We start from the raw sequence: 17,327 nt of genomic DNA on the forward strand, positions 1-17,327 counted from the left end.
ATATGTTTCCAACAAGAGACAAAACAATCATTTTAATGGTCCAACTTAGTGAATATAAACATTCAGTCGTATTAAATATATGTATGCACTGGAACATACTAATACCATGGCCAGACAGTTACTGCGTAATATTTAGAGACACTTGTTGTATTCAGCGCATGTGACAAATACATTTGACTTGAGGCACAGTCGTCTGGTTTCACAAGACTAGGTGCATACTAATATAGTAGTATTTGTTCAGGTAAACTTGAGCAGCAAATCAATAACCTAATGTTAAAAATGTCTAATCCAATGGGACAAAATGTACTGAGCCAATTGAAGCAAAATAATTTCCTGCTGTGGACTCTATGTCCTCAGTTTGATTTATGGAGCATGATTCCTCCTGACAGGAGTAGCGTCTGTATCTTTCTCACCCTCCGATGACCAATGTCCAGCCAGAGAAACACACACTTCTCAATAATAGAATTGTCTTGACTTGATAATCTTATCCACTTTGCCCTTGATTTTATGTAGGTGCTATTCACCTTCTTCATGTAATCATCATCCAATTTGGATTGTAGATCAGTATATTTTTGTCATCGACAGACAAATCTGACTTGTTACAAAGACTGGCGAACAAAAATATAAATGCAATAATTTCAAAGATTTTACTAGGGCTGTCCCCGACCAAAAAACATATTGGTCGACCAAAAGTAGTCTGGTCTTTCGACCAATCTAGTTTTAAAACATGTATTTTTCCAAACATACACACACCCTATGTGTTTTAATAAAATCAACTATATGTAGGCGACTGAGCTTGTCTGATGCTTTAAGCACGCTGTCATTAAATAATTAAGACACACACAAATGACTCGAGGGAGCCAGAAATCAAGATAGCCTAACCAGAAGAAAAAAAACAAACCTCCTCCTCCAGCTGCTGCTGGGCTTTGCAGATTCTCCTGTTACGCTCCTGAAGTTGCTGGTAATAGGCTACACCAGGGGTCGGCAACCTTTTCCATTTGGAGTGCCAATTTATCTTACCATTTCTACCGATCTGCATGCCAGTTATGATTTTCATATGCACATTTTCGTAATAAAGTCTTATCTCAGTCATGTGATTAATAAAAATGTGATCTATGAAAATTATACAAATATAGATACAGATCTAAAAGTAATTTATATTGCCATTGCCAACTATGTAAAAAATAGTCTACAAAAATAGCCAACATATAAAAACATTGCAACCTGCAGATAAATAATAACCTAATAAAATTAAATCACATTTGCTATTCATGGCCTGTCTGCAAGGAACTTGAAACATTGTATCAACAATCAACTTGGTCAAGCCAAAGCTTGCATATTCTGGACCCTGAGAGTTTCCTGCACCAGTGAGCTCAGGACAGACACAGCTGTAAGCTATTTGCACAAGGGATAAGAAGTAAATCGGATAGGCCAATTTTATGAAGATTCCACTGGATCAGAGCATGATATTTCTTTCCCTTTCACTCTGAATGGTTATCGACAGGGAGAGAGCTGGGAAGATGTCATTCTCAATGGATGTAAAAACATTTACCTGTTTACTTGCTGTTTGAGGTGAAGAAAAAATCACTTTGAGAAGCTTCACAGCTCATTACTGATGGTGAGTTAAGACAATCAGAAATACCATCAGATCCACAAATGGGCACATTTATAAGCCTACATTTGTGCACAGGCCAGGTAGCCTAGGTCTATTTCTATGCGTAGTCAGGTGCCGTCCTTACTCAGCATTGACAGGGGCACTCCAAACAAAACACAATTAATAAATATACAACTCATAAATGGAATGAAATAAAACAAAACTTTTTTTCTCACAAGTGTAGCCTAGATTGTGCACTGCAAACAACGTGTCCACTCCGACAGTGAGAACTGTAAAAGACTGTAATAACAATATATTGAATGCATTAACAGAAATTACGGTAACAATTTTCCTCATGCAGAGCGACACATCTCCTTAGCATAGTGTTGATCAGGCTGTTGATTGTGGCCTATGGAATGTTGTCCCACTCTTCTTCAATGGCTGTGCGAAGTTGCTGGATATTAGCAGGAACTAGAACACGTGGTCATACTCATCAATCCAGAGCATCCCAAACATGCTCAACGTGTTAATTTTTTTAAATGCATTTGGCAATGTTCAATTAATCCGCACAAAATGTACAAACAAAAGCATTCACTGTCAAAGTTTATACATGTAGAACCTTCTTATATACATTGCATTCGGGAAGTATTCAGACCCCTTGACTTTTTCCACATTTTGTTACATTACAGCCTTATTCTAAAATGCATTCAATTGTTTGTTTTTTACCCTTATCAATCTACACACAATACCCCATAATGATTAAGCAAAAACAGGTTTTTAGACATTTTTACACAAGTATTCAGACCCTTTACTCAGTACTTTGTTTAAGCACATTTGGCAGCAATTACAGCCTTGAGTCTTCTTGGGTATGACACTAAAAGCTTGGCACACCTGTATTTGGGGAGTTTCTCCCATTATTCTCTACAGATCCTCTCAATCAGGTTTAAGTCCGGGCTCTGACTGGACCACTCAAGGACATTCAGAGACATGTCTCGAAGCCACCCCTGCGTTGTCTTGGCTGTGTGCTTAGGGTCATTGTCCTGTTGGAAGGTAAACCTTCATCCCAGTCTGAGGTCCTGAGCACTCGGAAGCAGGTTTTCATCAAGGATCACTTAGTACTTTGCTCCGTTCATCTTTGCCTCGATCCTGACTAGTCTCTCAGTCCCTGCCACTGAAAAACATCCCAACAGCATGATGCTGCCACCACCATGCTTCACCGTAGGGACGGTGCCAGGGTTTCCTCCAGACATGACGCTTGGCATTCACACCAAAGTGTTCAATGTGGGTTTCATCAGACCAGAGAATCTTGTTTCTCATGGTCTGAGAGTCCTTTAGGCAAACTCTAAGTGGGCTGTGATGTGCCTTTTACTGATGAGTGGCTTCTGTCTGGCCACTCTACCATGAAGGCCTGATTGGTGGAGTGCTGCAGAGCTGGTTGTCCTTCTGGAAGATTCTTCCATCTCCACAGAGGAACGCTTGAGCTCTGTAAGAGTAACCGTCTGATTCTTGGTCACCTCCCCCGATTGCTTAGTTTGCCTGGTGGTCCTGGTGGTCCTTCTGTAGCTCAGTTGGTAGAGCATGGCGCTTGTAAAGCCAGGGTAGTGGGTTCGATTCCCGGGACCACCCATACGTAGAATGTATGCACACATGACTGTAAGTCGCTTTGGATAAAAGCGTCTGCTAAATGGCATATATTATTATATATTATTATATTATTATATATATTATATATATTATATTATTATATATTGGTGGCCAGCTCTAGGAAGAGTCTTGGTGGTTCCAAAATTCTTCCATTTACGAATGATGGAGGCCACTGTAGTCTTGGGGACATACAATGCTGCTGACATTTTTTGGTACCCTTCCACAGATCTGTGAATTGACACAATCCTGTCTTGGATCTATACGAACAATTTCTCTGACCTGATGGCTTGGTTTTTGCTCTGACATGCACTGTCAACATTGGGACCTTATGTGGACAGGCGTGTTCCTTTCCAAATAATGTCCAATCAATTGAATCTACCACAGGTGGACTCCAATCAAGTTGTAGAAACATCTCAAGGATGATCAATCGAAACAGGATGCTTCTGCTCAATTTCGAGTCTCATAGCAAAGGATCTGAAAATATCTAAACCTTTTTTCACTCTGTCATTCTACGGTATTGTGTGTAGATTGATAAGGAAAATGTTTTATTGAATCCATTTTAGAATAAGGCTGTAACGTAACAAAATGTGGAAAAGTAAATGGGTCTGAAAACTTTCAGAATGCACTGTAGGCTATGCGCAGCACTTCGTTTAATTTCAACGACTCAGTTCTTGTTTTCTTGCTCAAACCTCGAGCAATACCTGTCAAACTCAGACATTTCTCTCAAAACATAGGTATGTCGATTCACACGGGACTAGTATTATCAGAGGATTTCAGTTCCCATTTAAACCATCTAAACAGTAGGCTACAGTTCCCTTGACATGCCATAGGCCTATTTGAAGTCCCCGTCTTGTGACTGACGAATTTGTATAGTGCCTCACAATCATCACACATAACATAGCCTGCTATCATCCTCTTTTACAACTTCACCAAATCTTTTCCAAACGTTACTTTTCTGGCGGTACTCTTTATTTTCAACTCTCATTTCACAGCTTTTGTCTTATTGACTTAAACTTAGACAATGTCCTTTTTTGCCTCCGTTCCCAAAAGCATTGTTTTGCAATTGGCTTGGCTGTGTAGGATATTTGGGGCCGACACAGCCCTAAAGTTAAGGCTGAAGCACTAATACCACATAGCCTAAAATAAAATAAAATAAACTCAATGTAGCCTATATAAATTGCACAATAATTATACATTTATGGATTTAAGTTTTATGTTTCTCCTTATTTCAACCCACAGCCACAAAATATTTAATGACCCTAAACCCAACCGCCCCAGGTCAACCCGTGCATCACTACCCCAGACACCAGACTTTGATGCTATAACTCAATTCTAGAATGTTGTCTTTGAGGGAGAATGAACCTAAAAATCTGTTGACATTCAGAACTGACTTTGTTTAGACATCCAGCCTGTATTGTAGTTTCATGACCAGACACAAATCTTGAAAGGCACAGAATTGATTGATTCAGGGTGATACAGTACATGCATTCAGTCTTGATTTATATGATCCTTCCCACTATATGACTGATAGTATGTCAAGTGATAAAATCCTAAATGATCAATTAAAGGTTTATGGAAAAACTGCACTTGTCCTCATGTGAAAATTACAGTTAATTAAATATTCTACAGCTGTAATGTCATCAACCAAATCAAACAATTTATATAGCACATATCATACAACAAATGCATTTCAAGGTGTTCAAAGTCATGCATTGAAAGGCATGTGGCACTTAACATCTTTCCTCTCGGCAGGTCTCTATAGGTGACCAGGGGATCACAGTCATTGGATGAGGTGTTTTCTGTAAAGTGTGGCACAGATAATGAAGAGGAGGGCATCAAGGCATTCAAAATGACTACAGGGAGGGATGTGCAGGAGTCAGAGCTTTGGGTCCTGGGTGCTTCACCGGATGGTCTGGTGGGCACCACAGCTGTGGTGGACGTCAAGTGTCTCTACGGTGCAAGGGACCTTACCACTGAGGAGGCAGTGAAGTCGAAGGATTTCTAGATCCAGGAGGTAGGGTCTTACACCCTCCATGAAGACCATCCTTACTGGCATTAGGTCCAAGGGCAGCTCCACATCAATGGAAGGGACACTTGCTTCTTCGTTGTGTGGACCACCAAAGCCTCCATCACCACCCCCATCCAGCATGACGACCTCTGGCAGACTCATTTTGCTGGATTAGAGGAGTTTTTCAAGGACCACATGCTCCCAAAGCTGTCATTGCATCAGTGAACATCTAAATATCTTATAAATATTTTTTTCACACAGTTTTTGTTCTTACTTTGAGGTTTTATTCCAATCCGTTTTTTGGGCAGGCTCCGGATCAGAGTTCTCGTCGCGCCTCCTGTCAGGACCTGTTTCAGGGAAGCCAATGGTTCAAACTTCCACAAAGTTCATACACACACTAGGTTCCCAGAATAGGTTATATTATACAAGTGTTGCTCAAAAGCAGCCAGCTAAAGTAATGTAGTTAACGTAAATTAAATCGCAAAGGCTGGTCTGAGTGCATCTGCTCACAGTTTCATTCAGTAGTACAACACAACTCACATGGCATTTTATCATGGGCACAGTTGGAATTTATATCCATGATGTTTCAATTATGTCTTTCCCCCATCACTTCCAACAGATCTCCTTGCTGAGGGTGGCATTTGTCATGCACTGCTTTCTCTTGGGGTGAGCCTGATGTTCCGCATGTCACGAGTCATGTCTAAACCACGAGGAAAAGGGGATATAAAGTCCATTTTGATGCATCTACAAATTCAATGTTTTACACAATATTGTATCATTTGATGAGTTTGTGTTTTGTATGGGAAAACATTGAGGCCACAAGTACTTTGTGAGCTAGCAAGCCAACTTTAGCTCACTATCTAACCAAGGTGTCTAACCAGCTAGCTCACTAGGCGATATTTAGCTAGCTAGCTAGTTAACATTAGTTCACCAGGGCCTCCCGAGTGGCACAGCGATCTAAGGCACTACAGACCCGGGTTCGATCCCAGGCTGTGTCACAGCTGGCCGTAACACAGCCGGCCGTAACACAGCCGGCCGTAACCGGAAGACCCATGAGGCAGCACACAATTGGCCCAGCATCGTCCGGGTTAGGGGAGGGTTTGGCAGGGCCTGGGATTTCCTTGTCCCATTGCACTATAGTGACTCCTTGTGGTGGGCCGGGTGCCTGCAAGCTGACTTCAGTCACCAACTGGAAGGTGTTTCCTCCGACACATTGGTACGGCCGGCTTCTGGGTTAAGCGAGCAGTGTGTCAAGAAGCAGTGCGGCTTGGCAGGGTCGTGTTTCGGAGGATGCATGGCTCTCGATATTAACCTCTCCCAAGTCTGTAGGGGAGTTGCAGCGATAGGACAAGACTATACTTACCAATTGGATATCACAAAATTGGGGAGAAAAAGGGGAAAAGTACAAAAAATGTAAAATAAACAGCTCATGTAGTCAGACGTTTCTAATTGGTGACATGCTAGCTAACCAATTATCCTTGCCATGGTGCCGTCGTAACGTTAGCTAGCAAATCTGACTACACAAATGGGGCATTCTGGTAATTCTAGTAACTAAAAAAGGTAGCTAGCTAGGTAATTTAGAAAATGCAAACAAGCATGCACACAAGAAATACGCAATATCAAACAAAAAAGGTTATAATATTTACTTGCTAGGTTACTGCACGGAGAAATGTGCCTTAAGGGATGATGTCAAAGCTTGCGACAAGATGTGTAGTTCTGTATGATAGCCAAATTAGCAGCTAATTAGCGTTTCATTTCTGGGGGTAATTGCAGGCGACTATATTGATAAAAGTGACCTTGTCCAAGAGAGCTTTGCACGGTTATCAAAACATCACGCCAGGGTAAGCCTACACGGAACACCGCCCTTATTTTAAGTGATTCCTATGGGAAAAATGAATGGTCGAAAAAAGATGTAAACCATTTCCGGGAGGTGCCCAGATGGTGGCTTGAACAGACGTTTTTTTTTTACCGAGCTCCGTACCAAACTTCAGAAAGAGTTACAGTCATTACGATTTTTATGTGTTCAAGATATAAGACCTTTCCTGTGACTGGAATAATAATTGGATAATTTATTTCGGCATGTCAAGGAAAAGTCATGACAAAAAAAGAAAGGAAGTAGTTATCCATTCTATTGCTAATCAGCAAGAGAGAAACGTGCTTATAGACAACTTCCATAACTACGCTTGGCCTATGGATAATATCATGCTTTCAAATGCGAACACCATGGTTATCAAAGGCTTGAAAAAGACTGTGGAGTTTGCATGTGGTGAAATCAAGGATGTGAAAACGACAGTGGCAAAAGTTTTTAAAAGTGTGGAAAAGAATAACAATGTCTACCATAGACGTCTCACTGATCTGGAACAATACACAAGAAGATGGAACCTGAGACTCTACGGCTTGCCAGAGGTGGGAGGAGTGGCTATCCGTATCTGCCAAGAAGTGATGCCTGCAGAGAAGAACAAAGTTGGTGATACCATCGACGTTGTGCATCGCCTCGGCAAGAAGCAACAGCAAAACGATTCAAGACCAAGGGGTATCATCATCCTCTTCACTGCCAGATTCTACAGGGATGATGTCTGGAAAGCTGCTAGGAAGAACGCCTTCCTTCCGAGCCATGGTCTGCATTTCACCGAGCATTTCAGCCCGGAGGACATAGAAAGAAGGAACAAGTTGTGGCCAACGATCAAGATAGCACAAAATGAGGGAAAGGCTGCTTACTTCGTCGGAGGATGAGGCTTCATCAACGGTTCAGAAATCCATATTCCTCCCTAAAATCTCACCAGAAGGAACAGGTTGATGGTTTCAACCATGGTATTCTCATTTTCCTTTGTTGTTTACCTAACAAGCATCAGGTGACTATTTTTCAGGAATACTCAGGTACTTCAATTTATTAGTTTGTTCTTGTATGACCAGAAGACCTATTATGTTTACAAACTTACGAAGAAGATTGAAAGCTGTATTTATTTATTATGTATACAGTAACTAAGATACTGTTTTAAAGGGCATACCGGTCTGTTCTGACTTTAAACGGTTCTTGTTCTATTTAGTTATTAATACTTATTTCCAAAAAAAGGTCTTAGGAACGTGTATATGTAAAACATTTTTTATTCAATAATTTTATGATCAGTTTTCATATGCACTTAAAATAGTAGGTACCCATTTATTTAAATTATTATTTTGTATTTTATTTCTCAGAATAGTTCCTGATTACACTAAAGAGGGTTTTTAGTCTCTCTTTCTACAAGAACCCTTGGTTTGGTCTTGAACATCATTTTCAGTTGAGTTGAATTTCAAAGCCAGATAACGTCTAGCTCAAAGGTTATAGAATAAGCTATTTTCACTTTAAATTGACATAAATGGTGCAGATCTCGGTTCCTTATCGTTTACGTTCACTGCTCCTACGTCTTTGACTCATCCTACTACAGTTTATACTTTTCTATAATCTTTGTTGTTTTGTCTTTGTCTATAGTTATTTTCTAAACAATTTCGAACAGATTTTTGCTTTTTTCAAGAGTCTCACTCAATTTCGGCTGATGCCAATTTCTGGAGGTCACAGTGGGGCAACGATATTTGGCTTTCCCATGGATCTGAACGCTCCGCTGGTGTCACTACAATGAAAAATACCTTTGGTGGTAATATTCTACACTCGAAATGTGACCCCTTTGGTCACTATATTTGTCTTGTGATCAGTTACAAGGACATTACGCTCATTACTGTAAACTTCTACGGGTACAACACCAAACATGAGAATGATGAGTTGCTTGAATCTATAGAGAAACATATACTTCATTGGTTATCTAAATTTCCCAATTCATTATTATTGATAGGAGGGGACTTTAACATTACTATAGATAATTCAACTGATAGATGGCCCCCAGGTAGGCCAACCAATCAGAATTAGGGTTTAATACTTTTTATGGAAAAGTTTAATCTTACTGATATATGGAGAGAGGTTTCCGGCTGACAGATCATTCACTTGGTTCCAGACAATCCAGAATAGATTTTTGGCTTATATCCAAATGTATTGATAGTGAGTGTGTTACTACAAATATTTGTACTACTTCCCTCACAGACCATAGGGTCATTTACATTGATATCAAAATATTTACCCCTGATACTAACCTGGGTAGTGTAACGTCGTTCTTCGTTTGTCAAAAGAGAGTCGGACCGAAATGCAGCGTGGTGGTTACTCATGTCTTTAATGAAGGAAGAGCGATACATGAAATAACTATACAAATGCAAAACAACAAAACGGAACGTGAAACCTAATTACAGCCTATCTGGTGAAACTACACAGAGACAGGAACAATCACCCACGAAATACAAAGCGAAACCAGGCTACCTAAATACGGTTCCCAATCAGAGACAACGAGAATCACCTGACTCTGATTGAGAACCGCCTCAGGCAGCCAAGCCCATACAACACCCCTACTCAGCCGCAATCCCAATAATACAAAAACCCCAATACGAAATACAACAACATAAACCCATGTCACACTCTGGCCTGAACAAATAATAAAGAAAACACAAAATACTAAGACCAAGGCGTGACAGAACCCCCCCCTACGGTGCGGACTCCCGGACGCACCTCAAAACCATAGGGAGGGTCCGGGTGGGCGTCTGTCCATGGTGGCGGTTCCGGCTCGGGACGTGGACTCCACTCCATTAATGTCCTAGTACCTCCTACCTGGCATAGCCATACTCCATTTAAGCCCCCCCCAATATTTTTTTTGGGCTGCTTTTCGGGCTTCCTTGCCAACTGTGTTCCCTCGTATCGTCGGCTCCTATCTCCGGCTGCCTCTGCTCTCCTTAGTGCCTCCACCTGTTCCCATGGGAGGCGATCTCTTCCGGCCAGTATCTCCTCCCAAGTGTAACAACCTTTACCATCCAACACGTCTTCCCATGTCCATTCTCCGAATAATTCATCCTCCTTTTGCTGCTCCAGCTGTCGCTGCCTGTTTCCACGCCACTTGGTCCGTGTGTGGTGGGTGATTCTGTAACGTCGTTCTTCGTTTGTCAAAAGAGAGTCGGACCGAAATGCAGCGTGTGGTCCTTCTGTAGCTCAGTTGGTAGAGCATGGCGCTTGTAACGCCAGGGTAGTGGGTTCGATTCCCGGGACCACCCATACGTAGAATGTATGCACACATGACTGTAAGTCGCTTTGGATAAAAGCGTCTGCTAAATGGCATATATTATATTATTATTATATTATTACTCATGTTTTTAATGAAGGAAGAGCGATACATGAAATAACTATACAAATGCAAAACAACAAAACGGAACGTGAAACCTAATTACAGCCTATTTTTTTTATAAAAATAATTTATTATCTTCAATACCATTCATTCTTTACAACTCATAATTTACATACATACTCAAATAATGGTATTTTAATTAAACTAATTAAACTGAACATAAACCCCAAACAAAACCTCATGGGAGCATCTTCCCTCCCCGTCACCCTACAAAATACATTTCCCTATCTCCCCGTCCCTAATCTATCCTCTTACAAATCTAAATGACACCCAGCCCTAAACCCCCCTTCCACCTCGCTGCCCCCACTTCCTCTCCTCCCTCTTCATCCTCCCCCTCAAATCTCCCTCCACCCTCCTCACTATCCCTTCCACCCCCCAATCTCTCCCTGTCTTCACCATGTTCTGCCTTGCTTCCCACAGCCCCCGTTTAAAGAGACACATGAGAAGCCAGAGCAGAAACCTGTCCCTATCCGTCCCTCTCGCTCTCCCTACACCCCTCTCTAACCTGGCCCACGTCAATACAAAATCCCCTTTACCAAACCTAACAACACCCGTGCCCTAGCCCATACTACTCCGGAAAAGGCACAGTCCCAAAATACATGGCGCACAGTCTCCTCCCTGCCACAAGAGGATCTTGGACAGGTGGGGGATTGCACCAAACTATACCCGTACAAGATGGAACGTACCGGCAAGCACTTATGAAGGCTCAACCAATTCAGGTCCTTGAGCCTGTTGTCCAGACCCCGTGCCTGCACTCCCTCCCAGACCACTTCCGAGATGCCCACTACAGGCGCCGGACTCCCTGCCTTTCTGACCTCCTCGTACAGGTGCCTATGATCTAAACCTACTCGGGTAACTTCAACCTCAGGGTGCGCATGCAGCCACTTGGCCGCATGACCAAAGTGCCACGGCAGCTGTTCCGCCCGAGGACCCGTGTTCCGCCCGAGGACCATTATGCTTCTCGCCTGATACGAGAAGAACACCCGCAGGAGGTAACCGGATGGGTGTATCACTGGCTGAGCAAGCTCCGTTAACAAGAAAGAAACAAAAATTGTGTCCAGCTTGAGGGGGAAATGTGGTACCCCCCTACCTCCCTCCCCGATGGGACAGATCATGCGTGCCCTGGCGACCCACTCGCACCTGCCACTCCACATAAACTGAAACTCAAGCCTCACTAGAGGCCTCCTCAGACAAGCCGGCAATGGGTAGATGTATGCCAAATACAAAAGAGACGGCAACACATCCACCTTTAGGACCAGGACTTTGCCCATAAAAGACAAATACCTAGCCTTCCACATTGCTAGCTTCCTCTGTACCACTGCGATACGCATGTTCCAGTTTAGCGTCGCTGAGCCGGAGGTCTCAAAATTGACCCAGAGAATCCTCAGGGCCCCCTCACAGAGAGATAACCCCCCAGGCACATCCGTTCTACCGCGCCATCTTCCGAAAAACTTGACGGAAGACTTTGCATGGTTCAGAACTGCTCCCGACGCTCGGGTGAAATCCCCAAAGATGGCAAGGGACCTTGTCAGGCACGAGTCCTTGCACAACAGCAAGGAAGTGTCGTCGGCGTACTGCGTCATCTTAACACGCAGCCCACCACTTCCAGGGATCAGCAAGCCTTCCACCCCTGTGTCTGCCCTAATGGCAGCCCCCAGAGGCTCCATGTACAGAACGAAGAGGAGAGCCGAGAGTGGGCACCCCTGCCTGACCCCAGACGAGAGGTCAAAAACGTCACCCAAGTGACTATTTACACTAACTCGGCACCCCGCTCTGACATATAATGTACGAATCCATCCTATAAAGTTCTCCCCAAATCCTAATCGACGTAACACTCTGAATAAAAAGGATCTATTCACGCGATCAAAGGCTTTCGCCTGATCTAGCGCTGCTACCATTAAAGGCAGTCCTCTATCTTCAACCCAAGCGATGGAGTCCCTGATTAACTGTAGGTTCCATCTAATAGAGCGGCCCTCTACCCCGCACGTCTGATCCTCATGGACGACGTAGGGAAGGGCTGTGCGCAACCGGTCTGCTAAAACCTTTGCTAGTAGCTTGTAATCTACACACAGCATGGTCAACGGCCGCCAGTTGCCAAGGTCTGTTACTTCCCCCTTCTTATATAAAAGTGACAGCACACCAACAGCCATTGATCCCCCCGGGACCCCCGTCTTGAGGATGGCCTTCAAGACTTCGAGGACCACTGGTCCAAGTATACCCCAAAACTTGAGATAAAACTCAGCCGGCAGCCCATCCATCCCAGGCACCTTCCCTTTTCCCATCCTCCTAAGAGCGCTCTCAACCTCTTCTAGTGAGATCTGGGCCTCCAACACTTCTCTAATGTCCTCCGGCAACCGCCTGGACAAGTGTTCTAAAAATACATTTCCCTGCTCTACATCTATTTTCCTTTCCTTAAATAAACCTTGGAAATGATCAGTTGTCACCCTGATCATATCCTCTGGTTCTCTAACTATACTACCATTTTCTTCCCTAACACCATGCATTACCTTCCTACTCTGTCTGACCCTAACCAACTTAAAGAACATAGCAGAATAAGTCTCATTATGTTCTAGAAAGCCACTATGCTCACGCTCCAGGAAAACTCGAGCCTTCCGCTCCTGCAACTCCCTGAGCTGCGCCTTTAGGGTTGCGGATCTCTCCCAGTCAAACGACCCTCCGAGGTTGCTTGCCTCGTATTCGAGTTCAATTAACCTTTGGATACGATCCACCTCCCTCCTCTCCTCCCTTTTTTTCCTCTTGCAATACCCTATTATAAAAGCCCTAATCCTCACCTTAACTAATTCCCACCACTCTAACACCCCCTCGCACATGGACCGGAGGCCTTCAAGCCTCCAAAAGAAACCATAAAACCCGTCAACAAAAGCCTGCTCCTCCAGCACATCCCGATCTAACTTCCAGTACCCCCTACCAAAGAGGCAGACTGGCGACCCCACCTGCAGGAGCACCCCGTCGTGATCCGAAAAGAAAACAGGCAACAGCCGCCCAGACAACTTACCTAAAGACCTGGGTACAAAAATATAGTCGAGCCTCCGCTCAACCCCCCTGGAGTTGCGCCATGTAGGACCGTCCATTTTCGGAGTAGTGTGCAGACCACCATCTACCAGACCATGGCAAGCCATTAGCCCGGCAATGGCGCCTGCACTGCTATCCCCCCTCTTCCTAAATCTGTATTAAAATCCCCCCCTATCGCTAATTTCCTATTTGTGACACATTAGGGGCGTCAGACAGTCCACCATCTCCCTCCTGTCTGCTACCACCTGTGGCCCATACACCAACACTAATCTAAATGTACAATCCCTTATCGTGACATCCACCCCTATAACCCTCCCCTGCATTACCACAAAAGAATCCTCCACTTTTACCTCCCTGTGCCCACACAAAATCCCTACCCCCGATGAGTGCACCCCCCCAATACCCCAAACCGACTCCCCCTTGTCCCACTCCCTCTTAAACCTACTAACATCCCCTCCATCCCTCAGGTGAATCTCCTGTAAAAATCAAAAATCAAACCCCACACCCTCCAAATAACTAAAAACCGCCCTCCTCTTAACAAAATCCCTTAAACCCCTTACATTTAAACTAACAAAAGTAAAATTAGACCCCATGAAAAAATAAAAACATGTAATACACTCAAATTCTAAACCCAGACAGAAAAAAAAAAACCAGGAGACTCACCCGATGCTCCCCTGCTCCATATCTACCGGTGAGAACACCATCCGTACTCCTGACATCCCCCCCTCTTCCTCCATCTCACCATCCCAGGATGCAGGAATAGTGTTTGGTTCCGGGGTGCCCTGCACCCTGGGTCTACCCCCACAAATCCTCCCCCTCCCCAGTGTTGTAGCTGGTTTGGAAAAAAATCGGGGAGGCTGAGTCCCCAAACAAAAAACTCCCCACCTCCTCCTGTACCCAGTCCTGAGTCTTGTTAGGTGTGTCCCCACCCAAAAGAAGTTGAGGGCCTGGGGAAACCAGCAGCAACCCAGAGGTTTCAACGATCGACAGCTGCCTCTGATTGAGAACCATACCAGGCCAAACACAGAAATACAACATAGAAAAAAGAACATAGACTACCCACCCCAACTCACGCCCTGACCAAACTAACACAAAGACATAAAAAAGGAACTAAGGTCAGAGCGTGACAGTACCCCCCCGCGGTGGCGGCTCTGGCACGGGACGTGGACCCACTCCACCATAGTCTTGGCCCACTTAAGTGGTGCCTTTGGAGTACTGGGAACCCTAACAGCGGGCCCCGAATAGACGGGAGACTCCGGCAGCACCGTAGTGAAGGGCGACTCCAGCAGCGCCGTAGTGAAGACTCCGGCAGCTCCTGACTGATGGGCAGCTCCGGCAGCTCCTGACTGACGGGCGGCTCCGGCAGCTCCTGACAGACGGACGGCTCCGGTATCTCAGGACAGACGGGCGGCTCCGGAAGCTCAGGACAGACGAGCGGCTCTGGCAGCTCCGGACTGACGGGCGGCTCTGGCCTGGAGATTGAACCTGGAAGGAGGAGACGGAGAGACAGCCTGGTGCGTGGGGCCCTTATGCTCAATGCCCACATTCGCCCGGCACGAGCGGAGCGCAGGCATAGGACGTACTGCACCCTCCCAGCGCCCAGGGGTTAATAACACTGATACCTAAGCCTAAAAGATATGTGCTGCTCATCGATAACTGGCATCCAATTTGTCTTCTTAATAATGACTATAAGATTACTTCTTGCATTACTTCTTGCCTTACTACTTGCAAAAATAATTAAAGAAGTCCTGGATGCAATCATTGATGAAACACAGTCTGGCTTCATGAGGTACAGACATATTTCTAACAATGTCAGACTAGTATTAGACATACTTGACTCCTCAGACCTAATAACTGAGGATAGCTTCATATTATTTTTAGATTTTTATAAAGCATTTGACACAGTAGAGCATCAGTTTCTCTTCCACTCCCTTGAGAGACTTGGCTTTGGGGATTTTTTATGTACGGCTATTAAGACATTCTATGCAAATGGTAACAGCTCTATCAAATAGAAATATGGCACCTCACCTAGATTTGAGTTAAAGAGAGGAATGAGGCAAGGTTGTCCTATCTCTCCGTACCTGTTTTTATTAATCACCCAACTTCTTGCAAATACTTTAAATAATATTCCTGTACAAGGTATTTCCATAGCTGGTAAAGAAATTATTATAAACCAGCTGGCTGATGATACTACACTTACTTACATATTTAGGCATAACCATTACAAAGGATCAAAAGTCTAGAGGCTAACTAAATTTTAACCCTCTTATTAAAACCCCCCAGAAGAAGCTAAATCAATGGCTACAGAGGGACTTATCTTTAAAAGGTAGAGTCCTAATAACCAAGGCTGAAGGCATCTCTAGACTAACATATGGCGCTCTATCTTTATATCTTGACAGTAAAATAAGAAGGAGATAGACCAGATGCTTTTCAACTTTATGTGGAGAAACCATACCCATTACATTAGGAAAACTGTTGTAATGAACACTGAATTTTCTGGACTTTACTACTTTAAATAATACTTTTAAGATCAATTGGATAAAACCATTCCTAAGAAGACCCACTTCTATCTGGAATTCTATTCCTCATCATGTCTTCTCTACTTTTGGTGGCCTTAACTTCATGTTGTTTTGCAATTATAATATTCCAGTGAAACCTTCTGCTTTTCATCGGCAGGTTTTCTTATCACGGTCCTTAATTTATAAACACAATTTTTCTCCACACAGATATTTGATAGGAATAATCGGGATATATTGTATAAAAAAATCCTTACCCCCGATATCCTATTGGTGAGCCAACTGGTAAATGCAGAGGGTCTTTTAATCGGTTATAAGGAATTCTTATCACTTTACAAGGTCCCTGTAACACCTAAAGATTTTGCAATTCGTTTAGATGCCATTCCCTCAGGTGTTGCTCTGTTATTCAGGAACTTGTCAAGACCTGACCCTCAGAGCCTACCTTTTTTTGACCCGGTTGACTCATCAGTAGGAAAGATTTGTTTCTCTTTTGGTCCATTCAACAACAGCGATGCGATCCTTGTTTCAGCAGGATGTTGTATCCATGCATTATTGGAATGGATTTATTGATAATATCTGTTCGGAAAAAGTTTGGATGTTGCCACACACATACCTACTTGTTAACAAAATTAAGGAAGTTTCCTTTAAAGTTATTAATAAATATCATCCTGCCAACCACTATATGAAGACGTTTAATTAAGGACCACCCAGAAACAGTGTTGCATATTTTTTGGCATTGTATTCATGTAAGAAAACTGTGGCAAGACATCAGTAGATTTATAATTGAACACATTTATGAAGATTTTACACTATTGTGGAGAGATGTACTGCTTGGATTCTTTACATACGTTAGACATAAGCTGAAGCCATTTTATGTAATTCATTTCATTATTCTTTTGGCCAAATTCCATATACACAAATGTAAATTTACAAACAGAAAACCACATTTTCTTACCCTACAAAAAGAAATTGAAGTTTATTTTAAGACGGTTAAATGCTCTACTAACAAAATAGCTGTTCGAATTGTAAGTATATGTATGTCCCTTAAGGTCCTTGTGTAATGTCACGTGATGTCATATTGTCATATTGTACACCCTAGCTCGATTGTCCATTGTTTGTAATCTATGTATGCTTGTGTTCTCTCATGTGCTTTATGTATTGATTTGTTGTTATTTTTTTTAAGAAAGAAAAAAAGATTGAAACCATTTCCCTGTTTGACTTACCACCCATACTGTGGTACCATGGAGCAAAGCAGGAAGTAAAATAAGTATAAGCAG

This window comes from Oncorhynchus keta, chromosome 11, assembly GCF_023373465.1.
Source record: "Oncorhynchus keta strain PuntledgeMale-10-30-2019 chromosome 11, Oket_V2, whole genome shotgun sequence".
Lineage (NCBI taxonomy): Eukaryota > Metazoa > Chordata > Actinopteri > Salmoniformes > Salmonidae > Oncorhynchus > Oncorhynchus keta.